The sequence below is a fragment of the Xyrauchen texanus genome, chromosome 16 (assembly GCF_025860055.1).
Source record: "Xyrauchen texanus isolate HMW12.3.18 chromosome 16, RBS_HiC_50CHRs, whole genome shotgun sequence".
NCBI classification, from domain to species: Eukaryota; Metazoa; Chordata; class Actinopteri; order Cypriniformes; family Catostomidae; genus Xyrauchen; species Xyrauchen texanus.
Window position 1 is genome coordinate 5,967,328 of NC_068291.1, and position 12,972 is coordinate 5,980,299.

The 12,972-nt window shown below is 42.4% G+C and overlaps 1 long non-coding RNA gene across 2 annotated transcripts in view; it reads left to right on the forward strand.

Moving 5' to 3' along the window:
• Nucleotides 1-1,169: 1,169 nt before the first annotated feature.
• The window catches only part of LOC127656608 (uncharacterized), a 32,643-nt gene continuing 20,840 nt past the window's right edge, over nt 1,170-12,972 (forward strand). Inside the window, exon 1 of one of the 2 annotated variants that reach the window (XR_007972186.1) lies at nt 1,170-1,298. This is a non-coding gene — a long non-coding RNA (uncharacterized LOC127656608). The remainder of the gene's footprint in view (nt 1,299-12,972) is intronic. The other variant, XR_007972185.1, reaches the window with a different exon arrangement.

Here is a 12,972-nt window from a genome sequence, read left to right on the forward strand (position 1 = left end):
ACTCTCGTACTATATGAAACCTGAGCGTACACTGCAAAGCAAATACCATGTGATGCATGCAACAGATGGCAAAACGACTACGACACTAACTATACAAGACACTAAACATGAGTGTCAGAGCTCAGTCACGAAAACATGAAGATTTTAAATATACAATTAATGTACAAGAGAAGAATTGTTTGTGTAACATTTAATGCCTACACTTTCAATTATTTTGCTTGTGAAATAGCTACTAGTCAGCCAGCTAGATAACAGGCTTCTGTTCTCGTGACCAGGAAGTGTGTCTGACTGGAACGCACTGAAGTCGGAAGTGGGAAATTTCAACTCGGATATTCCCACCTCCGAATTTGTCTGGAAAGCAGCATTAAGAAGCCTATAGAGCTGTTCAGGTTGTTGTTCAAAAACCTGGAAGGGAATTCACCGTGGGATACCCTTGGGATTTTCCAATGTTTTTTTTATATTAATGTTTTAGTTTTTTTTTTTTTATTTAGGATTAAAACAAGGTTTACCTCAAACCAGAATTTTGAAGCCCTGTTGAATTGCGTTAAAACACACACACACACACACACACACACACACACACACACACACACACACACACACACACACACACACACACACAGACAGAGAGAGAGAGAGAGAGCGAGAGAGAGAGAGAGAGAGAGAGAGAGAGAGAGAGAGAGAGAGAGAGTGGCTTCAAAGTTCACAAAAATCTAGGCCTAGGTGAACACTTTTGTTTTTTATTTATTTGTTTAATTTCCTGGGGTTTATTTATTATTATTTTTTCCTAGGTTATCTTTTCATTTTTAGTGAATCAAGGCAATTCATTTACTCTTCATTTTATTGAATGTAGTTATTAAGTAATAGCATCTCCCCTAAATAATGTTATAATATATTAATGACATAAATATACTTTGTGTAAGACTTATTTTGACATTGTCAGAGGAATAATCACATACAATTCGCTTTTCATTTGTACCTTTCTCATGTTAACCTCTGAGGTGAATGTTTTGTTGGTACCTTTTCTCTGGTGTTAATGTGGATGTTTCGGAACCTGAGGTAAAAAAAAATATAGAAATAAAAATAAAATTGTGTGCCTCGAACCTCCTGAAGTGAAAGAACGTTCCATCCTTTCACCATACATGCTCGCGCGGTCTCCTTGGTAACGCTGCGTATGGCAACCAGTGTAAACAATAAGCCTTCCACAGTGAAGATTAAGACGAAACCAAACGGCAATGGCTATCAGCAACACTGAGTATTTCGATCAAATTGGGAATATTCAGAAGAGTACATCAACGGTAAGAATGCATTTCACTCCGTGTGTGCGTGTGTGTATACGTTTTGAAACGGGAGTAAATTAAAGTAGGCCTAGAAAGAGGCAGCGAGGTAGCTTTGAGCTCTCGTCGTGATGCAGCTGTAGAACTTGGTGAGAACAAGAGAGTGATGTCCGCCGAGACGGCGCAGATCGATTCATTTAAAATGTTTGAATAAAGAATATGCTAATAATTATTGATTGAGTTGTTTTAGTGAGCTCAAGTCGTTTGTCAGGTTCATACTGGCATATCTTTATACCTTTTCCAGAATGAAATACGTGCAAAAATTTACTTTCCCAGTTTCTTACATTTTAAGACAATCTGTTTTCGTTTTAATATATATATATATATATATATATATATATATATATATATATATATATATATATATATATATATATATATACTTTAAGGTTACTATAATAAAGTTCCTGTTTGTGAGGTATTTCGATACATTTTCGTTTAAGCTCTGGACCAATTTATTCAAGCGATAAATAATATTTTATGAAATCCTAGAATTATTTGTGCATCGATTTACCGTATTTTAGTGTTAGAATCTAATTTTGTCTCTGTGAGTTAAAATGAGTACGTGATCAAAACTACACAAGCAGTGACAGCTGCAAACATTTTAAAGATATTTTTTTCTGTATAGGGAAGAACAGTTGGAAAAAAAACCTATTTAATTACATAAGATCAGTAGAAAAATGTAAGCATCATATCAGAAGATCTATATTAAATATATTTAATAATAATTAAATTCATGTACCCTGATTAGTGCTGCACGATTAATCATAGCGCAATCGCAATGGCAGTGTCAGCCTGTGCGATTATATGATGGCAAAATGCTGCAATTATTATTAAATAAACAAGTGCATGTGTGTGGACGTGACAGCCCATTCTCTCTGAGAGCTGTTTGCCCATTTTCTACACCGCTAATAAAAAGATGACCAGTCAGTCTCAGTTAAGGGAGTGGCACGTGTGGTCATGTTATGTGAGTTTCCGGTGTGCAGCGTAGAAATCAGGTGAAGATGGACGCCGAGCATACCGACACTGAACTGGTGGCCAGAAAAAATAACACAGATCATAGCTTGGTGATATATCTTTATTTAATCCTTAATTCAAGGTTTTGGATAGACAAAATTGACAAATGCTTATCAATAATACTATTATGGCTAAAATGTTTACAGTTTTCAGTGGCTAAAATATGACTAAAATGTCAAGAGTTTTCATTGACTAAAACTACATTAAAAAGCCCAGTAAGCCAAACAAAACAAAGCACAATTACAGATGTGTTTGCAAGTGTCACGCCATCTGACAAGTCTTCACAGAGATATAAAGAGACATGATACACCGTTAGCAAAGTGGGATTTCAAAAAATGATCCACACACTGGGCAAGAGGTACCAGCGATAAGTAGAACTTTTTAGAAAGAGGATTTGGAAATACCAGTTGGTCATTAAAAACAACAACAACAACAACAACAACAAAAAAAAACAGCAACAACAACAACAACAGTTTTAGTGGTTTGAGTGAACCACCCTTTTATATCCAGTTTCCTTTTCAAAAGAGTTTATAGAAAGTACATGTTACATCCTGATTAAATGTCCCTGTTTGTTTGGACAATCTTATTTTCATGAAAATGTGTATGTTCTTATTTATTGTTCCATTTTATTTAGGTGTAATATTGAGAAAATAACAAGTTTGCAGTAATGCAAAGATATTTAATTTTGTAAAAATATTTTAATTTGAAAACACTGCATTTATATTTGTTGTTGTTGCTAGTTTGTATATTTGAGTTGAGAAATACACGTTTCAGCATTATCAGTAATCTATTTGTGCATTTTCCTTGACAACCAAGCAAGTTGACTCATGATACATTTGTTTATTATATCGCAATTGAATATCGCAATATTAGCCTCAATAATCGCAATATCACATTTTCCCCAAATCGTGCAGCCCTAACCCTGATGAATATGGATTCCCTTCAAAAATGATAGTAGCTATTGAAAGCATACGTTTTGATATCTTTTACATACAGGAGGGTTTCCTGGACCTTCACCTCCAAATTATAAACTCACACTCATTATGTAAAAATACTGGCCCTTTGTACAATCTTGAGTTTTCAGGACTGCTTGCACAACCTGAAATAAATGTATACACTGTTTAATTGCAGGTTATATTTGTTTATGGCACTCTCACTTATTATGTGAAAAAAAAAAAGATTTATAATAATTTTTGTTATTCTCTGATGTATTTTCACTGTATTTAGCTACATTTTGTAGTGATGTAAGTGTTTTTTTTGCCATGTTAATTTTTAAAATCCTTTTTATTTATGTATTTTAAATTTTATTGCATATCCCACATTTTGGTTGAATAGTAGGGTATCTCCAGTAAAATGCTTATTTCAGGACCAAAACACAATCATTGATGATTTAATGATACTTACTCTGTCATCTGTTTCTGTTTAAGTGCTTGAAACTGGTTTGTTTTTATGATGGCTCTATTAAATGCATTTGTGGGGGGAAAAAAAGAAGAAGAAAAAAAGTGATATGAGGCCAGGATGGTCAATGGTGTGTGAGAGGTTAGAAGATCAGCATTTATCATTCATTTGAAAATTTCTGCCATCATTATCCATTTTCGCCCTTTGCGAGTCATCTTCATCTTATCTGCGGAGAATCCATTAGTACTACTGTAAAGTGGCCCTTGAAAAATATGCTATGTTTGTCCTGTAATATGCATAGTGAGGAGCGATTAGTAATCCTAATAAGCAAGCATTAACCTATTAATAATGTTTGACCTATTTGTAACAAGTTTCTATTTTTTATTTCCATTAACATGAAGTCCATGCAACCTTTTCTAAAATGGGAGTAGCCAAGCTTTCCATTTACTTTGTCTGTCTCCTGCAATGTTATAATAGTTTTACATTTTTATTTCTATTTCGTTTAGCTCCAATTTAGTTGAGTTTTCATTTTGTTTGTTAGTTCTTTGTTAGTTTTAGTTTAGATATAGTGTTTAGATATAGTTTTTAAATATTTTATAGTTTAGTTTTATTTTTTATTACATTTATTTTTTGTTTAAATTTTTATATTGAGTGATAAATATAGAATGGAGAAAACAGGCATTTTTGCAAATTGGGTCATATAGCTGGACACCCAAATCATCACGTTACTGTTGTAAACTCCATTCCCTGAGGGAGGGAACAAGACATTGTGTCAAATGAAGTGACACATGGGGTCTTCCTTGGGAGCCTTGTGTACCTCTGAACTTGAGAATAGGCCAATGAGCCCCCGGACATACGGATATAAAGGGAAGTGGGCGTGTGTTTGTTAGTCAGATTTTTGCACTGAGGAGCCGAGAATAAGGTATGGCCATTTACAGTGGTAGGTCTAGTGGTGTGGCAGAAGGGACACAACGTCTCGTTCCCTCCCTCAGGGAATTCGACGTTGTGTCGAATGAAGTGACACAAGGGGTCCCGTTCAAAAGCACAATGCACTAGCCTATGTTACATGAACTGGCGACACAGTTGCAAGCAAGCTGCTGCATGCTAGAAGCAACTGTGTCAGTCGCACGTAACCCTCCACAACGCCCCCAGAAAAGGTGTCATATACAGACCGTAGGTTCCCAGAACCCCTGAGGGGGGAACAGGTGCTACATGACCAGCATGGTAGCAAGCCCGGCAGCCGCGGCCTTTTCTCTCTCTATGTCTCTCGCATAGAGTGTAAAGTGGCTGGGGCTATGTTATGTTATCTTAACGCTATGAAATGCGTCGGGGAAGGTGGTTGTAAAGGGATCAATGGAAAGGAGGAGGCGAGAACCGGCTTGACGATATAAATAATATTTTAATTAGAAACTTAAAACAAGGACACAAACACACACAACGGACATGTCCGTAAACTATCTCTCTCTCCCGCACGATCCTCTGCAGTCGACCTTTATCCCTCTCGGGAGACTTGATTAGCCTAATACGGGACCGGGTGTGTAGGATCACGACCTGGCCCCGCCCTCCGCCCTGCCACATTCCTCCCTCGTTCTCTCAGGCTGGGGAGCCCCCAGCATGACGTACACCCCCCCTTTCCCTGGGGGAGGGCATGCCCTAAGCCCCATCTGCCGGCAGGTCATCCCCGTCTACTTGGACGAGGGAGGGGAGGGACAAGGGGAGGGAAACAGAAATAATTAAAATGTGTGGGGGGGGGTACTACACTGTAACAGTGTAGAACTCCCCAAAAAACACTGTAAAATTTAAAAGAGAGGGAAAAGGCCAACGCAGAGCGGCAGGGAGAGAGAGAGAGGAGACAGAGATGAAAAAAAAAAAACCTACTCGTCGGTTCTCCGATACACCGTCACATGGTCCTCAATCACTACTCCACTCTCTCAGGCGGACGACAGCCGCTTCTCCCCGGGCAGACCGGAGTCAGACTCACGACCCCCGGCGGAAAGAACGCCCCTCCGCATTCTCGCCGACTCGTGGGGACTCTCCTCTGCCCCTGGCAGTGGCCCTACCGCTCCAGGCGGTCGGGGAGACACTTCCCTCCTCCCCTCGCGGATGCCGGTCTTCCATCGACCCCTCCACATTTCTGGGGGATGGCAGTCGGAGAGTCCAGTCCCCACTCGCCTCGCGGACGGAGGTCGTTCACCGCGTCCGGGCGGTCGGTCTACTCCCCCGGTGGATGGCAGCGGCGCTCCCCAGGGTAGACGGCAGTGTCGAGGACTCCGCAACGGGCATCCCTCCTCCTTCCCGGGCTTCGGCACCAGTGTAAAGGGATCAACGGAAAGGAGGAGGCAAGAACCGGCTTGACAATATAAATAATATTTTAATGAGAAACTTAAAACAAGGACACAAACACACACGACAGACATGTCCGTAAACTATCTCTCTCTCCCGCACGATCCTCTGCAGTCGACCTTTATCCCTCTCGGGAGGCTTGATTAGCCTAATACGGGCCCGGGTGTGTAGGATCACGACCCAGCCCTGCCCTCCACCCTGCCACAGTGGTCTTTCCTGGTCCTATTCTTTCAGGGGGAAAAGACCCTACGGAGGCCACATCCTGCCCAGACTAGGGGGAGGTGATATGTGGCTAATACACCATGTGGGTTGTCAAGCCACGTGTGGGAGCGGCACGGTGGTAGGTCCTACCTGATAAGGGAGGAGCTCTACAAACACAGTGACCTGGGGCAGTGGGACTGCCCAAGGGAGACGCGGTTCCACCGACAATTCTCGCAAGTCCAAGATTGGTCACAACCCACTGCCTTTCTTGGGTACGATGAAGTAAGTGCTGTAGAAACCCTTCTTCATCTCGGCTGGAGGGATGGGCTCTATCGCATCCTTGAGAAGCAGAGTCGTGATCTCTGCCCGTAAAGTGCTGGCCTTTTCACCACGTATGGTGGTGGAGCGAATACCGCTGAAATGAGGCATGAGCCGGGCAAATTGAATTGCGTAGCCGAGTTGGATGGTCCTGGTCAACCAATGCAGGGGTTGGACAGTGAAAGCCATGTGAAAGCCACTAGAAGGACAATTGTTTTTGACGTGCCGTGTGGGGCTTCGCGGCGGGGGGAGCAGGTAAAAGCACGTCGGGAGGCAAAAATGCATCCTGAGGCTTGGGTGCTGAGAAAAGACTCAAAGCACTTACCTTGCTCTGCGCTTCTGGCAAGGAGCGGGTTAGAGGCTGAGGCAGAGATCCTGTAAAATCATCTTCGGGAACTCGTCAGCGCTGGCCTGCCGGGGATGGGCAGTCACGGTTCTGGAAGCCAGATGACTGCGTCCGGGGAACCGGGACTGTAGGATTTTGGAGCCGGGGCATCGTGAGAACAGCACGCAAGGAAAATAAAGTATAATATATAAGGAAAACAAGAATTTTCCTCCTAGAGACGTGGGGCGTATGCCGCCTGTGGGGTGCTTGATGCTGGGGCTGAGAGCTGGGCCAAGGTTGAGGCGTAGCTGGCTATTGTTTGGCCACAGGGGGACGCCCTCGGCAGGGAGGCCGAGCGCGGGGTGCGCTGGGGCGAGATACGCTCTTGATGTGAGAGATAGCCTCCGTCTGCCTTTTCACTGCCGAAAACTGCTGGGTGAAGTCATCGACGGCGTCGCCGAAGAGGCGAATCTGGGAGACGTGGGCGTTGAGAAAGCGTGCCTTGTCAACGTCGCGCATCTCGACCATGTTCAGCCAGAGGTGGCGCTGTAGGCTTTCGAAGTCAGTGATGACATCATCCTACAGGCCTACGACCTCGTCAGGCACTTCCGGGAAGAAAGGTACCGGGGGGGGGGCATCCTGACCCGAGGTACCAATCTTCGAGCCATGAAGGCTGTGGGGAGGATGAATGGTTCCTGTCTAAGCCCACACTCACGGCAGCCCGGGCAAGCATGTCGGACATCTGCGCGTCAGCCTCAGACTGGGCGAGTCCTCTGCGTCAGATGCCTGGATGCTCTCCGAAGCAGCAGCGATGTCCTCATCCAATTCAGGTGGCTCAAGGAAGAATGCAGGCTGGCCGCGAGGTGAAGTGGGCTGAAGTGGCGTTCACTCGACCGCAATGCTGCCATGGTCATGTTCTCACAATGAGTACAAATGCGGGTTGGTGTTGTTTTGGCACCATGAGGGGGACCTACACAATATTTGGCAGGTAGTTTTAATGTTGTGGCTGATCTGTGTATATATATATATATATATATATATATATATATATATATATATATATATATACATACATATAAATTGTATTAAATTATTTAACTTAATTCTAACATTTTTTGTGCAATGAAATAGATTGTCTTCTTTCAGTGTGTTGAACATGCATTTTCATTTAGGCATTTCTAATTTGTGTTTTGATTGCTGTGGATTGATAGAATGAAAGTATCATCAAATCATTGTAATCAAGTGCAGTAGAATGAAAGTATCGTCAAATCATTGTAATCAAGTGCAATGCAATAAAATATTGAAAACCGGGACAATATAATTTTTTTTAGAGAAATGACGGTACACCGGGTCATACCTTGTAAAAACCATGACCGACTTCTAGTCACCCTAGTTTTCTACCTGCTCTGCTTCTCTCCATGATATACTTGTAGTGATTCCCTCCTGCTCTGTCTTGCTAATGTAATAAGGGCAATAGTCCATCTTCTAGTGGTATCGCCATCTTGTGGCATCTTTATGTTAAGGTGATAGTGTTTATAGGTGCTATATGTAAGATTGACAACAAGCATTTGAAATGGGTACTGAAGTCCAAATTCTAAATATTGGAGTTGTCTGCCCTACCCCAGGCTCGAAGCTCATGCAGGTTGCCAGAATGTTGACGTGTAAATTAGCAAATTCAGCATCCGTTTGAAAGGATTTCTGGGCTTTAAGCTGTCTCCATCTTCCAAAGGCATCTCTAATATTATCCATGTTTTACTGGATACTGGATACTGGTTTTCTCTGGTCATGGTGGTTTTTAGATGGATGCAAGGCTTTTTAGGTCGGGTGGAATCCGTCACCTCTGACCAGTTCATTTGCTGGCTTCCATGGCTGCAGCAGGCAGTGTTATTTGCCTTCAAATCTGGCAACCCGGCAGTGTCAAAATACTATTGGTGAGTGGGCAGTTGGCGGGATCACACAGGCCAAAACACAAACAGAAATTCTGGCCTGAATGGAAACTTCAAAGTAGAATATACTGACTGTAGCATTGTTATCGGAGAAGCCAGTATTTTCAGCATGTTTTCTTAAATCTGTAATGACATATTATGGTCATTTTATGATTTAGTACATTAAAAATATTACATATAGCACCTTTAAAGGTTTAGAAACCTATCGCAACAAAAACAAAAACTAAATATTTTTCAAGAATACTTTTATTTTAGTTTAGTTTTTTCAGAGCCATGAAAATGTTTTTTAGTTTAGTTTCTGTTTTTCGTATTATGTTGATTTTTTTATTTTTATTAGTTCATTAAGTTCGTTAATTAGGGCCTAGTTTAATTAGTTCAGTTTACGAAAATGCTTTTTTACATTTTGTTTCAGTTTACCATACCATACCATACCATACCAACTTTATTTGTTAAGCACTTTACAACAACCAAAGTTGACCAAAGTGCTGTACAGAAAAATATAGAAAAATATACATAAACATATGTACAATTAATAACCATACAATAAAAACAAAGTAGCAAATACAATCAAGTAAATAAAATCGACCTCTTACTAGGTGTCAAAAGCCACAGAGAAAAGATGGGTTTTAAGAAGGGTTTTAAAAACAGATAAAGAGGAGGCCTGCTTTACATGCAAAGGCAGATCATTCCATAGTCTAGGGGCAGACACAGCAAAGGCACGGTCCCCTCTGAGTTTACGCTTAGTTTTAGGCACAGTCAGGAGCAGCTGATCATCTGACCTGAGAGCGCGGACGGGTTTATAAGAGTGTAGAAGCTCAGAGAGGTATGGCGGGGTAAGACCATTTAAAGATTTAAAAGCAAATAACAGAATTTTAAAATGGATCCTAAATTGAATAGGCAGCCAATGTAATGAAGCTAAAATAGGGGAAATGTGCTCATGTTTACGTGTTCCTGTTAAAAGACGTGCTGCTGCATTTTGTACCATCTGGAGACGGGTGATGGAGGACCCACTAACCCCCACATATAGGGAATTACAATAGTCCAGCCGTGTAGTTACAAAGGCGTGGATTGCAGTTTCAAAATGTTGTCTTGACAGAATTTATTTTGGCCAGCTGCCTCAAATGAAAGAAGCTTGATTTGACAACAGCTTTGATGTGACTGTCAAATTTAAGCTCAGTGTCCACTTTAACTCCTAGATTTGTAATGTTAGATTTAATATAGGGTGCCAAGGAGCCCAGATCTACAGGCGGGGTCCCAGTGGTGCCTCCAAAAACCATCACTTCTGTTTTTTTATCATTAAAATTTAAAAAGTTCAGAGCCATCCAGGCCTTTATGTTGTCGAGACAATTGAGTAGTTGTCCAACAGAGTTATCATTTTTCTTTTTAAGGGGTACATAAATCTGACTGTCATCTGCATAACAGTGGAATGAAATGCCGTACTTTCTAAGTATGGAACCAAGTGGAAGCAAATACAAAGAGAAAAGTAGAGGGCCGAGGACTGAGCCCTGTGGGACCCCACACAAGAGAGGAGCAGTGGAGGATACAAATTCACCTATGCTGACACAAAAAGTTCGATCCGCTAAATATGACCTAAACCACTCCAGTGCCATGCCACTGATGCCCACCCACTGCCTTAAACGTGAAATCAATATCTCATGATCCACAGTGTCAAATGCAGCAGTTAGATCCAAAAGCACAAGGATAACACAGTCGCCAGAGTCAGTCGCTATAAAGATATCATTAAAAACTCTTAAAAGAGCGGTTTCGGTGCTGTGCAAGGTTTTAATGCCGGACTGGAAAACCTCTAGTATATTATGTTCTTCCAAAAAGGTCAATAATTGACTGTGCACAATCTTCTCCAGGATTTTTGAAAGGAAGGGCAATTTGGAAATAGGCCTGAAATTAGCAGGAACTGATGGATCCTGAGCAGGTTTTTTAATCAGAGGTTGAACCACTGCATGTTTCAAAATTTCAGGGACCACACCCGAGGTCAGACTACTGTTTAACTGCAACCACAGATGGTCCTACAGTGGGGAAAACCTCCTTAAATAGTCGAGGGGGAACATCATCATTTGGAGAACCCGAGGGCTTCAAGTGACCAACTACCTCCTCTAAAAAAGAAAAAGTCACCGGCTCAAAATGATCAAAAACAACCGAGCAAGGGACAGAGATTGAAGGGTCTGAAGCTGAAGGCTAATTTGAGACCTAATAGAAGTGACCTTATCAATAAAAAAGCAAAGGAAATTTTCACACATAGCAGGGGATGCCTCCATACAAGCATTCTGTGGTGCATTTAAAAGTGAGTCAATGGTGTTAAACAAAACACGAGGCTTGTGACTATTTGCCAGAATAATATCTGTGAAATGTTTTCTTTTGGCATCTTTCACAGTTTCCTGGAAATGACACCAGCAATCCCTTAACATTTGAAGAGACACCTGCAGTTTGTCCTTCTTCCACTTGCGCTCAGCTCTACGGCACTCACGTCTGGCAGCATGAGTTACGTCATTTAACCAGGGCTCAGATTTAGTTTTTGGCTGCCTGGATTTTAATGGAGCCACAGTGTCTAAAACAGTTTGGCAGGTGGAGTGAAACCATGAGCTAAGCTCTTCTGTGTGCAATACAGACTCAGGGGTGATGGTGTTCTGACTGAAAGCAGCCGAGAACTGAGCAGCAGTGGAAGGGTTAATCATGCGACAGCGCCTTGCAGCAGCGCGAGGTTTAAATGTATGACAGGCAAGAGCAGTCTCAAATAATACCGGCATATGGTCAGAAAACACTGCGTCACATATCTCTAGATTAAGAACAGGCAAACCATATGATAAAACAAGATCAAGTGTGTGTCCATGTTCTTGTGTGGGTCCAGACACAGATTGTACAAGATTAAAAGAATCAATGAGGTTTAGAAAACCCTTTGTCATTGGCTTATCAGGACAACACACATGAACATTAAAATCCCCAACAATAAGAACACGATCATATTTAGGCATGATTTCAGCCAGAAAATCAGAAAAATCATTTAAAAAGTCCTTATTGTACTTGGGGGGCCGATAGACCACAACACACAACACTGTGTGAGAGCGACCAATCTCAAATAAACTCAGCTCAAAGCTGCTGAAAGCGGATGACAGCAATATCTGCTTACATTTATAATGACTCTTATATACAGTCGCTATTCCTCCTCCTCGGCCAGATTTTCGTGGGGAGTTAAGGTAGCAGCAATCATGGTGTAAAAATTCTGTGAAAGCGCTGGACTCACCATCACTCAGCCATGTCTCAGTAACACAGAGGAAATCCAGTCCTCGGGACATGAAAAAATCCTTTAAGACAAAAGTCTTATTTGCTAGAGATCTAGCATTTACCAGCCCAAACCTAGCAGGAACCGGCGTATCCGCGGCGCTGGATGTTCGTGAAACCCGACACAAAGACCGCAAGTTGCTGTGATTGACTCCGCGCCAGCGGGGACGAGGAGAGCAGGGTCCGCGGGGCTGGAACACCTCTTCCGGGCCGACGACAGGTATCAGCCAGGCGCCGACAGGGTCCAGCGAGCGTCGAGGAATAACGAGGCTAGTCACGACTCCAAACTCAGTCCAAAAAGGCCTAGAACACCATGCAAGACGGGCCTTCAACCTCACCAGCCGGCCACTCCGATTTCCCCGGCGGCGGGTGCGCTTTCTTCGGCACTCACGCCGAGAAGGTGGAGCCGGGGCGTGCCAAAGGTGAGCCGGGAACCTCGCCAGGAGCGGGGGCAAGGTTTCACGTCCACCATCATCCAATTTTACTACATTTTCTGCAGAAAATCGCAAATCCAGTAGTGTTTGGCAATCATACACCAGCAGGGAATCGACATCCCGAGCAAAAAGCAAGACAAACAGCAAAAACACATACAGCAATGACAGTGACAGACGGCAAGCCACACACAATGGCGCCATCTTTCTCTATTGAAGCATTTTTTTTTTACGATAATAAAAGCTCTCTCTGCTTACAGGACTAAGCTTAAGTGTGCCAAGATGCACTGCTATTTCAAGGAGCTGCACGAGAGAGAGCAGCGAGCAAAGACACGCAACCTTGAGCTTCTTGGGAATGTGGA